The following is a 15,787-nucleotide window of genomic DNA, read 5'->3' as shown; positions in this document are numbered from 1 at the left end:
AGTATGTATCCATTCAGAGTCACATGGAAGGGCTGAGGTGGGAAGGGGCTTCTAGAAGCTGTCTGGCCCAACCCCTGCTGTAACAGGGCCACCTATAGCAGGCTGACCAAGACCACGTCCTGGCAGCTTTTGAATATCTGCAAGGAAGAGATTCCACAACCTCTCTGGGCTGCCTGTGCCAATGTTCCATCACCCGCACAGCACAGAGGGGTTCCTAATGTTCAGAGGGAACCTCCTGTCTGCCAGTTTGTGCCCACTGCCTCTTGTTCCCTGGCACTGGGCACTGCTGGAAAGAGCCTGCTCTGTCCCTTCAGGTATTTGTAAACATTGATGAGATCTCTCTGAGCCTCCTCTTCTCCAGGCTGAACAGTCCCAGCCCTCTCAGCTTCTCCTCCTAGGAGAGGTGCTCCAGGCCCTCAGTCATCTTAGTGGCTCTCTGCTGGACTCTTTCTAGTATGTCCATGTGTGTCTTGTACTGGGCAGCTCAGGACTGGACACAGTACTCCAGGTGCAGCCAATACTGAGTGGAAGGGTCACCTCTTGCTTTGATGGTGATACTTGGTTCAAAGTATATGTATGGCAGCCAAGAATACCATTAGCCTTCCTAGCAGCGAGGGCACATTGCTGTCTCAGATACTATTAGAGACTGTTTAGTCCGCAGAACAGGTAGGGTCGTGCGAACAACCAGTTATGTGTCGCCACGTGACTGTGGTCTATCATCCACGACACGGATGTTGCAGCTTACTTCGTGCCACCATGGCATGTTGTGAGGCGGCCATCTGGCGGCCGTGCCGCCTCAACATCTTACAACAGCTGTATGAGAGAACTACCCAGAGGCTCATCTCCCCTTTCTGACCAGGAGGTTTGACCCTGGTCAGTCTGTGATTTATTTTTTGTAACAATGCAGAAGGGTGGTGGCCAATCCTAAGCAACCCATTTGAGGACAGAGCTTGAGGCGAGGAGGCCAGCACGCAGGCAGGACGACCAGCCGCTTTTTGAGTAAAAAACCAACCAAACAAGGACTGCAAGCCGAGAGACAAGGCCCCATCTGGGACCGCGCTGAGACGAGGTAGAAGCCTCCCCCCGCCCCCCGGAGGCCATCACCCGCCCCTCAGCGGGGCCGCGCCACCGCCCAATCGGCTCCCGGCGGGAGCCACGTGACCGGCGGGGAGGCGGGGCGGGGACTTGGGGGTGGGGCCGAGTGCCAAGGCGGGTGAGGCCGCGCTGCCCGGGGGTGGTTTGCCTGGGCCGGTGGGGGGGGGGGGAGTAGCCGAGGCGCGTGCACGAGGCTGTGGCCGCGCACTGCTGGCGGGGGGGCGTTGGGTGACGTCAACGGCCGCTGAGGGGCAGCCCGGTGGGACTGGGGCTGCGGAGCGGGGGTGAAGGGTGTCGGGGGAGCCCCGGGAAGGGGAAGTGGAGCCCCAGGGGCAGCTCCGATGCCACGGGGATTGGGTTCAAGGCTGCAAGCGCTCCTCTGAGCCTGCTCGGGACGGTGGGGTGGCGGGGAGGCAGTTGGTGGGGTCTGCAGTGGTGGCGTTCGGCGTAGAGAGGTGTTTCTGAAAGCCTCTCTGGATCTGCGTGTGCCTAAGAGCTCCGTAAATCCTGCCCTTGTAGGTCTCTCAGAGGTGTAACAGGGTTACTCTCCTCGTCATACCTGAGCCTAATCTTCTGATTCGGGCTGCTCCCTTCGTGAGGTCTAGCTGCAGCTTTGGCTCGTCCCGGCAGGCTGCACTTTGCTTCAGGATCAGTTACCCTTCCTGTCAGAGCAATGCTTTTGGCCTGTCAGCTGTACATTACGAATGCAATTCTTGCCATTTTGCTGCAGCGTTTTAATGGAGCTTTCAGTGGTTTCGGTCACAGTGCTTGAGCACTTGTTTCTGTCAAGTTGTTTAACTGTTTTTGTTCCTAGCTTTGTATGTTTTATTTTCTCTTGTTCTTTGTGTCTCGTTCTGCATATGCTTCTTCACCTTGCAGTTTGGTTCAGAGTGTCTCCATATGCATGGTCTAAGTAACTATTGGTGCCAGTGTGCTGTTATTTTGTTGTTTTCTCTTGGGTGGTGGTGGTGTCAGTTTCTCACCCACTAATACAGGAGGTAGATTGTCGATCAGTTTCAAAGAGCCTTTGCAGGGTAGATGCTTATTGACAAGTGCAATAGTGAACTCCATGCTGGTAGGACTTGAAAGAAGAAAAAACAGTTACAATCGTGTTCAAACAAGTGATGCCTGAATTCTCAATAAATAGTACATAGAATCATATAACAGAGCCTTTTTCAGAGTTTCTTAAGGAGATTCTTGAAAATGTGGTGCCAATTTATTTTACACTAGGATACCTAGGATAATGTAATCTCTGAATTCTGATTCCTTTTACGTTAAAGCTGAGGTGATATTTTATTGTAGCACATCTGAGGAAGTGTGTGTATTTTGTCCACGTTGGATTTGTAAAATGGACATTAAAATAGACTCTGCCACCTTTGGACATTTTTAGCCGAATCTTTATTCCGACCATTGCTATAGTTAAGTTGAAGGACTCCTTCCGGTTTGTTTCTGCCTGGATATAGCATCAACTGAAAGCTGAATATACCTGGTGATACGTTCATATCTGTGATGCTCACTCTGATTTTGAGACGCATGCCTGGGTGGAAGTCTGAGTGCAGTTTAAGTACTTTTACATTTCATTACATGCTCCTTGAGTGTTGTCTGCTTCTCTTTGAACACTGTGGACTTTTAGACCAGTTCCTTTATATTTCTTTCCAAGTGACAAAACCACTGCCAGCGGTTGGCGATGAATATATCTTGTCTAGACAATGTTAGCTGTTTATGTGGTGTCAGGCTGATGTTCAGGATGATGATAGCTACATAGACTTGTAAGTGCCAAAATACAATTACTCTATAAAGTGTATTTCTGGTCCGGAGGAACAATTGAATAGTAGTCTTAATGGCAATAACTGGCATTCTCCAAATGTTTACAGAACTGCTAAGACATCTAAGTACCGTGCGTATCTGAGCAGTTGGCTTGATTCCTCCTGGCTTCCTGAAAACCAACTTCCAGGAAGGCTTGCAACACCAAATGGAAAATGTTTGTGGTATGATGGAAACAAGATTTCTGTGAATCTTTAAATTTAAAAGTTCACAATACCTTCGTGCCCGTGTTACTTGAGTCCATTCACTGAGATGGTTGTTTCAGGCTGCAGTGATCTGATATACTTGTGTGTTCTGTAATCTACTGTTGTTGATCTGTGCAACTTTTGATTATTTTAAATGTCCGTATAAGAAAATTCTTTCTACTTTTGTAAAACTAATTTGATCATAGTAACGGAGGAAAAAGATTTTGTTGAATCAATATTGATATTTTTTCTGTTATATTTTTTCTTTTATATGTATTTTTTTTTCCATAGTGTGGGGGTTTCAGGTTGCAGACAGATAAATTTTGAGTCATATAGGCTAAGCCTACCTTAAAGTGCATTATAAGTGGTGGACTATCTAAAATATGTAGCAAGTTGCTTTTCAGACATTTTATTTTAACATCTGTTACATTTCACCACTTCGTTGCTTGTAAATTTATAATAATTAAGTACATCAGAATTTAGGGCAAGGGTTGTTTTCCTGTTTTGGTTACCTCACACTTCTAAAGATTCAAGGTGGCTGTGCAAATAGCCATTGCTTGTGTTATTAAAAATGAATACTGTTAGTTTTAGAGTTGGCTTTAGCTTTCCTGATAATGCCTATTACAACCTCAATCTCCTTCCTTTATTCCTGGCATATCCCTTAAGCAACGGTACCTGCTTTTTAGACTTTAGTCTCTAGAAGTGGTACAATTTTTACAGAAAGGAATTGAGTGATTTGTAGTTTTCTTAACGTAGAATAATGGAGAATTTCATAAAATACAATAGGAATCGTATTCTTTCTTTCTAAAGAGTTAGATGGACCACTGAAGTATTTTGCTTTTATGAGCTAGCAGGCTTCTCCCCTTTACATTGTTCAGTTGACAGGCTTATTTTTGGAATGACTGAAATTAATGTTATGGTTTCTGCTCTGTTTCAATGAAGCCAAGGCTTAAGAAGGTGAATTTGATTGCACGGTATGTTTGGAGAAGGAGAATTGGGTATCCATAAAATTATTATTAAGCAATCATAGAGGACTGTCTGAAGTTAAAAAAAAAAAAAATGAATTCACTTTATTGATTTGTACTTACTTGTTTGTTAAAGTGGTGTTAGATATTCCTAAAAGGATTTTAGGGATGGCATTTTTTTATGGAACTCTCCTGCAGTTTTTCGTAAGCTGGTGGTAGGTTCTGTCAGCCTTGGCTTGTTTACATATATAAGGCTAATATTTCATGTTGATCATACCGTTACAGATATTGTCTAATAAACTTTTCAAGCCTTTGAACAGGAATGGACATAATATTTATAGATTCCTAGAAACAAAAACATATTTCTAATGCTTGTATTATTTTGAGCAGATTTTATACCCTCACTAGAACACCATATGCTGAACAGTTTCAAGAAAAAAAGCAATTTTTATTAGTTGTCCTTAAAGTGATCACAATTCAGTGTTTGTATGTATTTCGGCTAACAATCTGAAAATGACTTGAGTTTAAATGGCTAACTTCATTTACTATAAAATAAAACTTTTGTTATGTTTGCATGAGGTTCTAAACCTCTAGGAAAATCAAGCATGCCCAAATTATTGTGCTAATTTAGTAATAAAAAAAAATATCTAACATCTCAGCTAGTTTATGGAACACTGGATTTAAAAACTTCCACCTACTGAAAATGAGAGAGCCGCAAAAATAACAGAATTTAATCCTAACACTATCAACTCTGGTAAGTTTTAAAATGTAGTTTTCATCTATTTGGTAGTTTCTTGATAAAAGAACCAAATCTGAATCTTCTAGCTAATTTCCGTGAATCTCCTTATCTGATAACATATGGCATGTTAATACTCTGATACCAAGTTTTCAGGTGCAGTGAAATTCAGGTGCAGAAAGTTGGGTCTTGTCCAATTCTTCTACCTTTAAACTCCCAGGAATAGTACCTCTTACCTTAGTGCAATCCTTCCAGAAAAGATGGCAGTTCTTTGTGCGCTTATGTAAACTACTCTTAGGTGATTATGCTATAATGTGTTTTTGTTGTTTTATGTTTTTCTTTAGAAAAAGGTAATTAAAATTATTATGCTGGTGGCAAGGGTGGTTCTGAATTTTGACTCTTGCTTCTGTTCTTCCCTTTGTATTATAAAGGAGGACAACTTTTACTGGAGAGTAGATTGCTTGTAGTTCATGGAGTACAACTGGAAACTGGCACGAAGGGCTGATAAAATAGTTTTTAATATTTATTAGTATTTGGAAACAAAGGAAATAGAGCACAAGCATATATTAAGGCACAAAACATCCAAAAAGCAAATTCTTCCAGTGGGGGAAAACTATAAATTTCAAGGCTATGACCTCAAATGTTTTACTCAACTGTTGCTTTTGCTTCAGCAAATGACTTACAGAGGGACTTGATGTGAAGCATCATTTCTATAAAAGCAGTTCGCAGTGGCATTACCAATATTGAAAATACCAATGTTTGAGTATGCTTATTGGTTTTTTGATTTTTGTACTTAATGAAGAATCGTAATTATGAAGTATGCATTCTTAAGAGTATTTAGCCTTTCAGCCATTTTATGCACTAAAATAGCACAGGACATGGCAGTATAGTCTCTTTGAATAGAAGCAGAAAAATGTAGTTTGACATCATCTGTTTCAGCCAGATAAATGTGTACAAATTATAATAAAGAATTTAGGGGATGCATATATTCTATTTTGCTTTTAGGCTCATCTGAAAACAAACTGAACATGAATGCATTTTACATATGCATGAATTTAGTAGTAACTAACTAGTTAGGACTTTTGTTCTTCATTTTAATGGGGTGTTAAATTCATTCCTCTCCTTGCACATGTTCTGCTTCCTGAAAGCAATGCAGGGATGGATACATCTAAACATGGGTAATAATGTTACTGGCTGTGGGGTGCCAGAATTTCAGAACAACAACAAGATGTAAAATTTCTGAGATGGATTTCATACTTAACTTCAATATGAGTATTATGAACACTTGATGGAAGAGGTGCAACTCTCAGTGAGCAGAAGGGGATGACAAATAATTGCTCTGAGCCATGGACATTCCAGAGAAATAACTGTTGTAGGTGCTTACTATTGTATGTGTTCTCTCGGGCACACTCAATAAGGGTAGGAGTAGTCTGTAAGAAGGTGAGCAAGTTTAGAGATGTTTCATCTATAGTTATGTACCCAGAATAGGGACCTGCTTTCCAGGAAAGTGTGATCACTAATCCTTGTTGAGTGAGGTTGGGATCCACATTTCCCTAATATTATTTGGGCCTTTCCATAGCTTACAAAGGTGTGTCTGTCAAGAATTACCTGCTGAGCCGGGGTACAGAGGTATAGGGTATGATTATTGTTACATCCTGTAAAGGAGTTTTATATATATTTTAAAGTAGTAATTGCTCTGAGATGGCCCTGCGCCTTCGTTAAGTGTAGTATATGCTTACAGATTATGGCATGTAGATGCCTGCTACGCAGGAAGAATTGAGCTCCTGAATTCTCTGGAAACTTCAACAGATAAATGGGGTTGCTTCTGGCTTTAGGTCAGTATCTAAGGGGAGCAGCAACATCAGGGCAACATGATTCTGAAGTACTTGTGATTGTATAAGCTTCTCCCAGTTTGATTCATTGCTATATGGTAAAGCATTAGGGAAACTATAAAGGAGAAAAATGTATTACATATTTCAATGTATTATACCTGCCTCCCACCCCAATTCAGGTGAGCTGACTAATTTTCAAAATGGGTTATGGAGCTAACATAACAGCTACAGAGTTAGTAGCTTTTCCGTAAGTGAGAGTGGAGTTCAGTTTTCAGTTTGTTGTGGCAGAATCTGTGCTTTTTGTCACTGTTTCCGGTAGGCTTTGCTAACGTTTTTTCCATTAATGCTGTTGATGATGATTTCATGAAATGTAAAATAAATAAATAAGTTAGATAAAAATAGATTTATTTGTTAAGCCAGTGAGGTTACAAATGGCTAATCATTGACATTCTCATTAAAGATTATGGGATCACTCATCTGAGTCCATATCCTGCAAAAACTTTTCTATAACTTACCTTTTACAGTCTGTAGAGGTATGAGAAAGCATCAAGTCCTTGTGCTTGTCCAGATCCTGTTCTGAAAAATAGTTAAGGGATTCAGAGTTTTCTGAGTTGATTTTTTATTTCTGAGGCTCATTAACTTTTTCTAATATAGTGATGAAAATGTTCTCAATTATTTAAAACCAGATAAATACTACTGCAAACATATATGAAAAACTTGGTCAAGTTTAAAAGTAAAATTTTGATATCTTTGACAATGATTGTAGATGTTTTGAAATTTAAGTAGCTAGAGAGAATGTTAATATCGTGGGCATTTTAAAAAAGTAGTTCTAGGAATGTTTTGTTATCAGGATCAGAAGATATTTTCCACCCTGTCATTAAATAACACATAAAACCAAAGAGTTATGTTAGTTTACAAAGGTAATCATGATTATTGTCTATAGTATTAACCTATATCTAATTCTAAACTATAATCTTTTTTAAACTATAGCAGTTTAAATATTTCTTGAATCAGTGCTCCCATGGTCTTGAATTATTTTTAACAAGCTTATTTATTTAAATCTCTTGATTTTCTCCAAATCTGTATCAAACAGAAATTTTGTTTATGGAATATAATGAATTATTTGATATTGCTATTTTGTAAATATATTACCTTCATAAAGTCGTAACAGTATAATATGATTTTATAATTAGATTTCCAAATTGGGTTGTTGAGACAGGTCTTTGTCTTCTTGTAGGTATGCTTTTTGCCTTGTTTGGTACAGCACCTTTTTTTTTATTATTATTATTTTTCTTTATTTTTCGCTGTAAAATTTTATTTTTTAATAATAAAAATATCTGCCTGGATTTCAGAAAGGCATTATTTTTACCTGATGTCTTTGAAAGTCATTTTGTATTCTCAGTCCACATTAGATTTGTGATTACTGTATCATAAGTCATAAGAAACTGGAAAGAAAGAGTTTGATCTGTGATGTGGCCAGTGACAGCCTTGTTTTGTTGAAGAACTTCAGGTACACCTGATGTAGAATTTAGGAGTTTGAGTTGCTTTTATATTCTAACAACAACAAAAAAGGAGGATGGCATTTTTTAAGACTTTTTTTTTTAAGTAAAGGAAAAAAAGATAAGCATCTGGGTTCTCAGACAGAAGTGTGAGGTAAGGGAAAAATATGCTGCATGGTCTTTGGTGGTCAATTAAAGTTAAAAGGACAGTTGGGGATCCCTTTGAAATTTGCTTTATGTCTTTCTGCTCTTTAGAAGCCTTTGGTTTAAGTCTTCTATTTCAGTAAATGGTGGCTACTTTTAACTCAAATGCAGAAAGTGAATTTAATCCCCTGCTCCATTTAAATGCAGAGCAAAACAGGTTTAACCTACTCCAAAAGTAATCTTTTTTTTTTTTAATAAAAAAAATCCGTCTTCATTTGAGAAGCAGAATGTAGCAACCCATTGTGGCAACTTCATAAACAATTCGAACTCAGTATACAAGATTACGAAGGGACTTTCTGTAACAACCTTACATGCTTTAAAATCAGAATGTTGTAAGCAATTTTTTCGCCTCCTTTCCTAGGGATTATGTTCAAGTGGAATCATTCAAGACAAAACAGATCTTTGTGCCACTGATACATTGTTGAAGTTTGCATCATACCCTGTGCAAAGTTGCGGGAGAAGCAGGTGTTAAAAAACTAGCCTAATGTTATGCTTGTTGTTTTCTCAGTATAATAAATAATATATATATATAAATATAATATAATATAAATATATAATATATAAAATAATATATATTATATATTATAATATAAATATAAAAATATAAAAAATAAATATAATAAAATATAATAAATAATAAAGCCTAGGAATCTAAATGCATTGAATGATAATATAGGCCTGCTGGGAAGCAAAATAAAACTGCTTCCAGCAGAAATAGGTAACTAATGACCGAGGTCAGTAGCAGAGGGGGGAATGAAGTCAAAAACTTTGAGTGGTACACCTGACAACTCTGTTTGCATGTTTTATTTTTCTAATTTAGAAGTTTCCCAACGGTTTGTGCAAGGGCCTTTCAGTGTCTTTAGCAATGTGTGTCTCTGCTAAGTCTGGCAGCAGATTCTTTGTTGTGGTGTTAGGCTGCTGTTCAGCCTGGACAGAAGGACAGTGGTCAACAGGTAGTGTCACTGCTTCAGTTGTGGCTTTTTCTCACGCTTTCTCTCTCTCGGGGGTTTGCCCAAGGGGTGAACACCATGTCCAGTTTCAGTTCTACATACTCAGGCTGAATATGTGGGCATTATTTTTCCGACTGTCCCCTGCAGTAGAAGAAGGTACTAGAAGGTGCCTGATTTAATATGCATGCTTGTGTGTGTTGGGGAGCCATAGGCTGGCATGTAGTGGCCTGCTTCTGCTAGTCAGATGTGTTATCTGCAGGATACGGCCATTGATAACCTGTGAAAAACAGTGTAACTAATTTAAGTTACTGTGTTATCATGCTTCATCAGCTGCTTCCTGTAGGTATTTGATCACAGGCCATTGAAAGTCACATGAAGGCTGTGCTACAACAGGTGTAGCTCATTTTTAAAAGACACTTATACTGAGTGATATATAAAGTTTTTAGGTATTAAGAGATGAACGCTTACGATGAGATATTTATTAGAAGATATCATCTGCTATAATAGTTGGTGAGATTTATATTCAGAGCACGACCTAGATCAGAAAAGTGAATTTGGTTGTTAGTGTTATCTTTGTGAATTACTGTGTGTGAAAGAGTAGGTAGTAGCAGTGCTAGATGAGACTGATTAATTAAGCTAGGCTTCTTATGAGGCATGAAAATGAAATTTGAAGATTTGAAATAGAAAAATACCAAAGGCTTGGAAGTGGCTTGTGATTCTAGGCTGTTTCAGATAATTGAGGGACCAAGCTAATCTTAACTTCAAATAGGAGACATGAAAATAGTAGTGGTTCATTGCTAGTTAATTCTTTTCTATGCCATCAAAAAATAGGTTTTTCCATAAGGACAAATAGCAGTGGCTGTGCTTTTCTGTTAATATTTCTGAAAAATTTCTGAGGTGGTTTGTACCACCTAGACGTTATTTAGTGATTATTCTAGAGGTTATTTAGTGATGTGACAATGAGTCCTTAGCTACGTCAGATTGAGGAACTGATTGTTTGGCAAATAAGGTGTTGAACCATGCTGCTGATGCAAGAGCCTACTTTTAATTTAATCATAAGAATTATTTGACTCTCAATTAGATTTGAGCACAATAAAATGTAGGGAGAAGAATAAGAGCAAATCTGCTTTAATTATTTTAATTACAGCCGAAGTCTGCATAGAATGGGGAGATACCAATAAGTACATTACAATCAACATTTTACTAAATTGATGTTTGGTTTATTAGAAATGTGTTATATAGTACTGTGAAAAGGTTTCTGTTAGCTTGCAAATAAATACAGTATCAGATCAACTGTTTTGAAGTCATTTTGTGTCTCTTTAAGGTATTTCAATACTGTGAGTGTAGGTAGAAGATACTCAAATTTCTGTGTAGTGTTGCCAAAACTTGGTCTCATAGTTCTTTCCAGTTGAATTTTTCCTCATGAAATGTTTGCCAAAATGTGCTGCTAGAATTGATTTAATTTATCTTGAGGTGGGATTCGAGGGAAGGCTGGAGTTGTGTTACTTTAAATTTTAATATACTTTTATGTTAAATATGCCTTATGTTCTCGTATGCATTTTATTTATTGCCGAGCATAGGACAGTATTTATTTATTTATTTATTTAAGTTTCTGAGGAACAGAGACCTACAGTCAACTTCTTTGCACTAGGCTTACCCTTTTTTTCAAAACTTTAACAACACTTTCCTGTGTTACAGTACTTGAGTACAGTGCATGTGTATAGAGAGAAATAAACTGGAAATCCTGTCTCTGAGGATTGGAATCCAGTGTAGTTTTAGATGGAAAACGAAATATTTTAGTATACACTTGCCAGTTAAGCTTTTAACAGGACTTTCCATGGGTGCAACTTCTGAAATGGAAATTATGTAGAGTTTCTAAAGACTTTTCCATGTGATATACATGCCATAGTTGACTTGCATGTGGTTGCTGAAGTGAAAATCGATATCTGGGCATGACTGACTATAGATTGAAGGGAAATCGCACAGTTTGAAGTGCTGGTTATCAGTGAAGACTTCTGTCCTGTGATGTGTGCTGCTGATGGGTGTTTAAATTTTTGTCCTGTTTCTGTCTGTTACATGGGAAACTTTAAATAGTTTGATTTATGCCTTTTTTTCTTTTTTTTTTTTCTTCTGGACATTTTCTTCCAGACTTGGCTAGAACTAACTTAGTAATGTTGTAAAATGACTGCAGAAAGGGTCTCAGAAAACGAATGTAGAAATACTTTTGTTTAAAAGTTACAGCCCATTCAAAAATAATCCATACAGAAACGTAATATGAATATGGTGAATGGCAAGATGAGATACTGAAACTCCACAATCAGATTCATTTTATTATTAGAAGATTTAAAAAAAAAAAACTAGGATTTTTCTGAATACTTTTTCATTATTAATTAAGTTATGTAATTTAGCTAACTATCCTGATGTCGAAGGTATGAGATTTGATGAGGTACATGGGTGATAAATACATGCATGAACTGCTTGTAATGCCTATCAAAAGGCCTGACTTGTCCTTTGTTGGGGTGAATAAGGCAAGTACTGGTTCAAGAAACATGTTTCCTTTAAAATGAGAAGAGACAGGAAATAACATGCTTGAAAATCTCAGAGGCTAATCAGATTTATTTTTGAAAACTATTACATTTAAATTGTCTGTGTGCCCTGAATACAACCTCTGCCCACCTCCTCACTCCCCTCTAAACACACACATATATTGCCCCAGTGGTACATGCACAATTGAACAGACAAAATGTGTTTTAATTATCATTGCAAGAATAAATATATAAAGGCTTTATATTTTCAGCACACAGTTTTACGTCAGTCACATTTGAAAGGGGCCAAGATAAAACTGCTAGAAAATGAACTTACAGTAAAAGTCTTTAAAAAAAAGTATTCAAAAAGTGTAGAGATACTGATCTGTCAGTTTATTTTAATGTATCAGTTTCTTTAAGATGGATTAAAGAAGTTAATTTATCCAGTTAGACAACCAAGCAATTTTTCTTAAAAAAAAAAAAAAAAAAAAAAAGGAAAAAATAACATCAACATGTTTTTATTTTGAAGGATCTTCAGCAGGTATGAGCTATGCTTAAATGGTTTATACATACATTTTCTTAAAGTTTAAAATAGATTGATTACACTGTCTAGAAGTCTAGATAATAAATGACAGTTTTTATTAAAAATAAGTGTTTAACATTTTACTCATTATCAGTGAAAGAAAGTAGTTTTGATTTTTGTTAACGTTTTTGAGCAATCTAATATTTTAGAAAATTCATTTCTTTACATAAAGTTGTTGCAAAAGTCTTTGCAGAAAATTATAGTAACTACCTGAAACTTTTAATTTTCAAATACATTTATTATTATTGAGTGTAAGTAGAGGATATTAATGATTATTGTTCAAATATTCAAGTTGACTTTAGTGGAGCAAAAATTTTCTCTGCAAACTTTGCTGACTAAAGATAATATAATTGCCCAGTAATTAATGCATTTAAAACGTATCACTACATATAGTTTACTCTTTGGAACCTGAATTTCTATGTCTATTTCTGTGTCAGTGTTGCTAGAAGTGATGGCTTCTGCTTAGCAATTTTTGGATAAGTTTCAGTAGTTTTCTTTAAGTAGTGCCCATTTCAAAAGCTATTAAGCTGAATGTATATGTATAGAATGAACTTGCATATAGAATGAACTTGTCCTGGTTTCAGTTAGGACAGAGTTAATTTTCCTCCTAGTAGCTGGTAGGGTGCTATGTTTTGGATTAGAATGAGAAGAGTGCTGATAACACGCTGATGTTTTAATTGTTGTAGAGCAGTGCTTACACCAAGCCAAGGACTTTTCAGCCTCTCTCTGTCCTGCTAGCGAGCAGGCTAGGGATGCAGCAGGAGTTGGGAGGGGACAGACCCAGGACAGCTGACCCAAACTGGACAAAGGGGTATTCCATACCATCTGACGTCATGCTGAACAATATATAGGGGTGGCTAGCCGGGGTGGAGGGGGGGGCCGGCTGCTCGGGGATAGGCTGGGCATCGGTCAACGGGTGGTGAGCAATTGCATTGTGCATCACTTATTTCGTACACATTATTACTATTAATACTATTATTATTATTATTATTATTGTTGTTATTCTTTTCCCTGTCTTAATAAACTGTCTTTATCTCAACTCACAGACTTCACTTTCCCGTTTCTCTCCCCCATCCCGGAGAGGGAGGGGGGAGGGTGAGCGAACGGCTGTGTGGTGTTTGACTGCCAGCCGGGCTAAACCACAACAAATTTACTTGTGAATATGTAAGATACTTGTTAACTTTAAATAATTCATGGAAATAAATGACCACTGGAGCTTGTTGTCTTTCTTGTATGTTGTGTGCATGGCAGCTTAGTGTCTTAGAACAAATATCCAAGGTAATGCCTTTATTTCCAAGAGCATGCATTCATTTCCAGTTTAACAAAGGTTTTGAAGGATACACAAAATTGTGACCTAAAATGAATGCATAGGAGAAAGAACATTTATTCTTCCTTAGGCTGGGAAGATGTGGACCATTCTGAATTAATCCCACTGTTATGAATGGAGGTTTAGCTCATTATAAACTTTGTGCATCCAATTTATTCTGCACTTTAGCTCTGAGGCAATATATGTTTTATGAATTATCCATGTTTCATGTGTGTGCATGCTAGTGTAATATACGGATGGAGATCGTGACTCTTCTAATACCATGATGCCACCATTGCTGCTAAGAGAAGTGCTGTAGAAGTTAGTTGCATTCCAATGCAACAAGGTGGTGGTATAGTGATGAGTATAGCTGCCTTCCAAGCAGTTGACCCGGGTTTGATTCCTGGCCAACGTACATCATTTTTTTTCCTGCTCTACTCTGCGCTGGTGCAGCTTCACCTCAAGTACTGTGTGCAGTTCTGGGCACTACAGTACAAAAAGGATGTAAAACTGTTGGAGAGTGTCCAGAGGAGGGCTATGAAGATGGTGAAGGGACTAGAGGGGAAGACATATGAGGAGCAGCTGAGGTCACTTGGCCTGTTCAGCCTAGAAAAGAGGAGGCTGAGGGGGAGACCTCATCGCGGTCTACAGCTTCCTCATGAGGGGGAGTGGAGGGGCAGGCGCTGACCTATTCTCCTTAATAGGAGAATAGGTGATAGGATAGGGACCAGTGATAGGACCCATGGGAATGGTGTCAAGCTGAGGCAGGGGAAGTTTAGGCTAGACATCAGGAAGAGGTTCTTCACTGAGAGGGTTATTGCACACTGGAACAGGCTCCCCAGGGAAGTAGTCACTGCACCAACCTTGTCGGAATTTAAGAAGCGTTTGGACTGTGCACTTAGTCACATGGTCTAAATTTTTGAGTAGACCTCTGTGGAGCCAGGAGTTGGACTCAATGATAATTATGGGTCCCTTCCAACTCGGGATATTCTATGATTCTATGATTTTGAAGGTGATTAATGTCTATTTAGTGATGTGTTTTTTTGCTATGATGATATTATGGAAGGATCTGCTTGTTAACACGTGTTGTATGATGACATTTTCCCTGCGCAATAAGAACTTTTCTGTTAACAGAATTGAGGAGGAGTTGTGTGGATCTTGGAAAAGAAATCTGTTGGGTTGCACTTCTAGGGCATGCCTAGCATGCTGCCTGTCTAGCTTTGTAGGCTGGGAGCCAAAAGTGAATGGGTTGTAGGATGGTGGAGAACCTGGCTGGTATTCTTGTCTGTCTGTTTTAGGAAATTATTTGTTTAATTGTTAACTGATGAGTTGTATTCTTGATATCAACGCCCTCATCACATACTCGATACTTAAATTACTTAAATAGTCTGGTGACTTGCTGAGTATGGGACCTTTCAAAAAAATGTGTTTCTTGTTCTGAAATGGGCACAGTAGTGCCTTTATCAAAAACTTTGGGACTGGGGAAGGATGTATTCTAGAAATGCTTACTAGGTATAAAGTATCAACTTAGAAAATATTTTAAAGTACCATGCTCTGACAGAAAAAGAAAAGAACTTAAGTATTGACCCCTAATCCTATTTCCATTCTGGCTTGATTTGTGATCTCTGCTCTCAGCTTTCACATCATATTGCAAAGGGTGTAATGCTACTACTATATTTTTAAATGATTTTATGGGGCCTAATCAAATAAGTAGTAATCAACCTGTTCCATGAGGTAAATATACTTTTATTGACTGTAACAGAGAACATATGATTATTAATTTGGTGAAAGGTCTTGTGACAAAAGTACTGCATTACATGCTTAGGAGTATGCCAAGAAAAGAAGAAACATCAAGGAGAGATCATGTGCATGTTATCTGGAAGCGATGTTTTCTGTTGGAAAGCAAATCAGCATTTTTGTTGTTAAGGAATTGAGAGCTGGGCAATGTGAAACCTTTCCAGTTTGCCTCATGAGAGTCATATGAAAATGAATTCACATCTTCGCTTGCTTGTATGTGAATTGAACCCTCTCTTTAGGAAATATGAAAAGCCATATTCATCTGTTTGTGTGAACAAAAAGTCAA

The 15,787-nt window shown here is 38.2% G+C and overlaps 1 protein-coding gene across 2 annotated transcripts in view; it reads left to right on the top strand.

Moving 5' to 3' along the window:
* The first annotated feature begins 1,706 nt into the window (after positions 1-1,706).
* The window catches only part of CCDC91 (coiled-coil domain containing 91), a 165,849-nt gene continuing 151,768 nt past the window's right edge, over positions 1,707-15,787 (top strand). For both annotated transcript variants that reach the window (XM_040545004.1, XM_040545006.1), the window contains exons 1-2: positions 1,707-2,093; positions 2,970-3,083. The gene's annotated coding sequence lies outside the window, so the exon portion shown is untranslated. The remainder of the gene's footprint in view (positions 2,094-2,969; positions 3,084-15,787) is intronic.

This window comes from Cygnus olor, chromosome 1 (assembly GCF_009769625.2).
Source record: "Cygnus olor isolate bCygOlo1 chromosome 1, bCygOlo1.pri.v2, whole genome shotgun sequence".
Classification (NCBI taxonomy): Eukaryota; Metazoa; Chordata; class Aves; order Anseriformes; family Anatidae; genus Cygnus; species Cygnus olor.
Note: the sequence above shows the minus strand (reverse complement) of the source record. Positions and strands in the feature narration are given on the sequence as shown.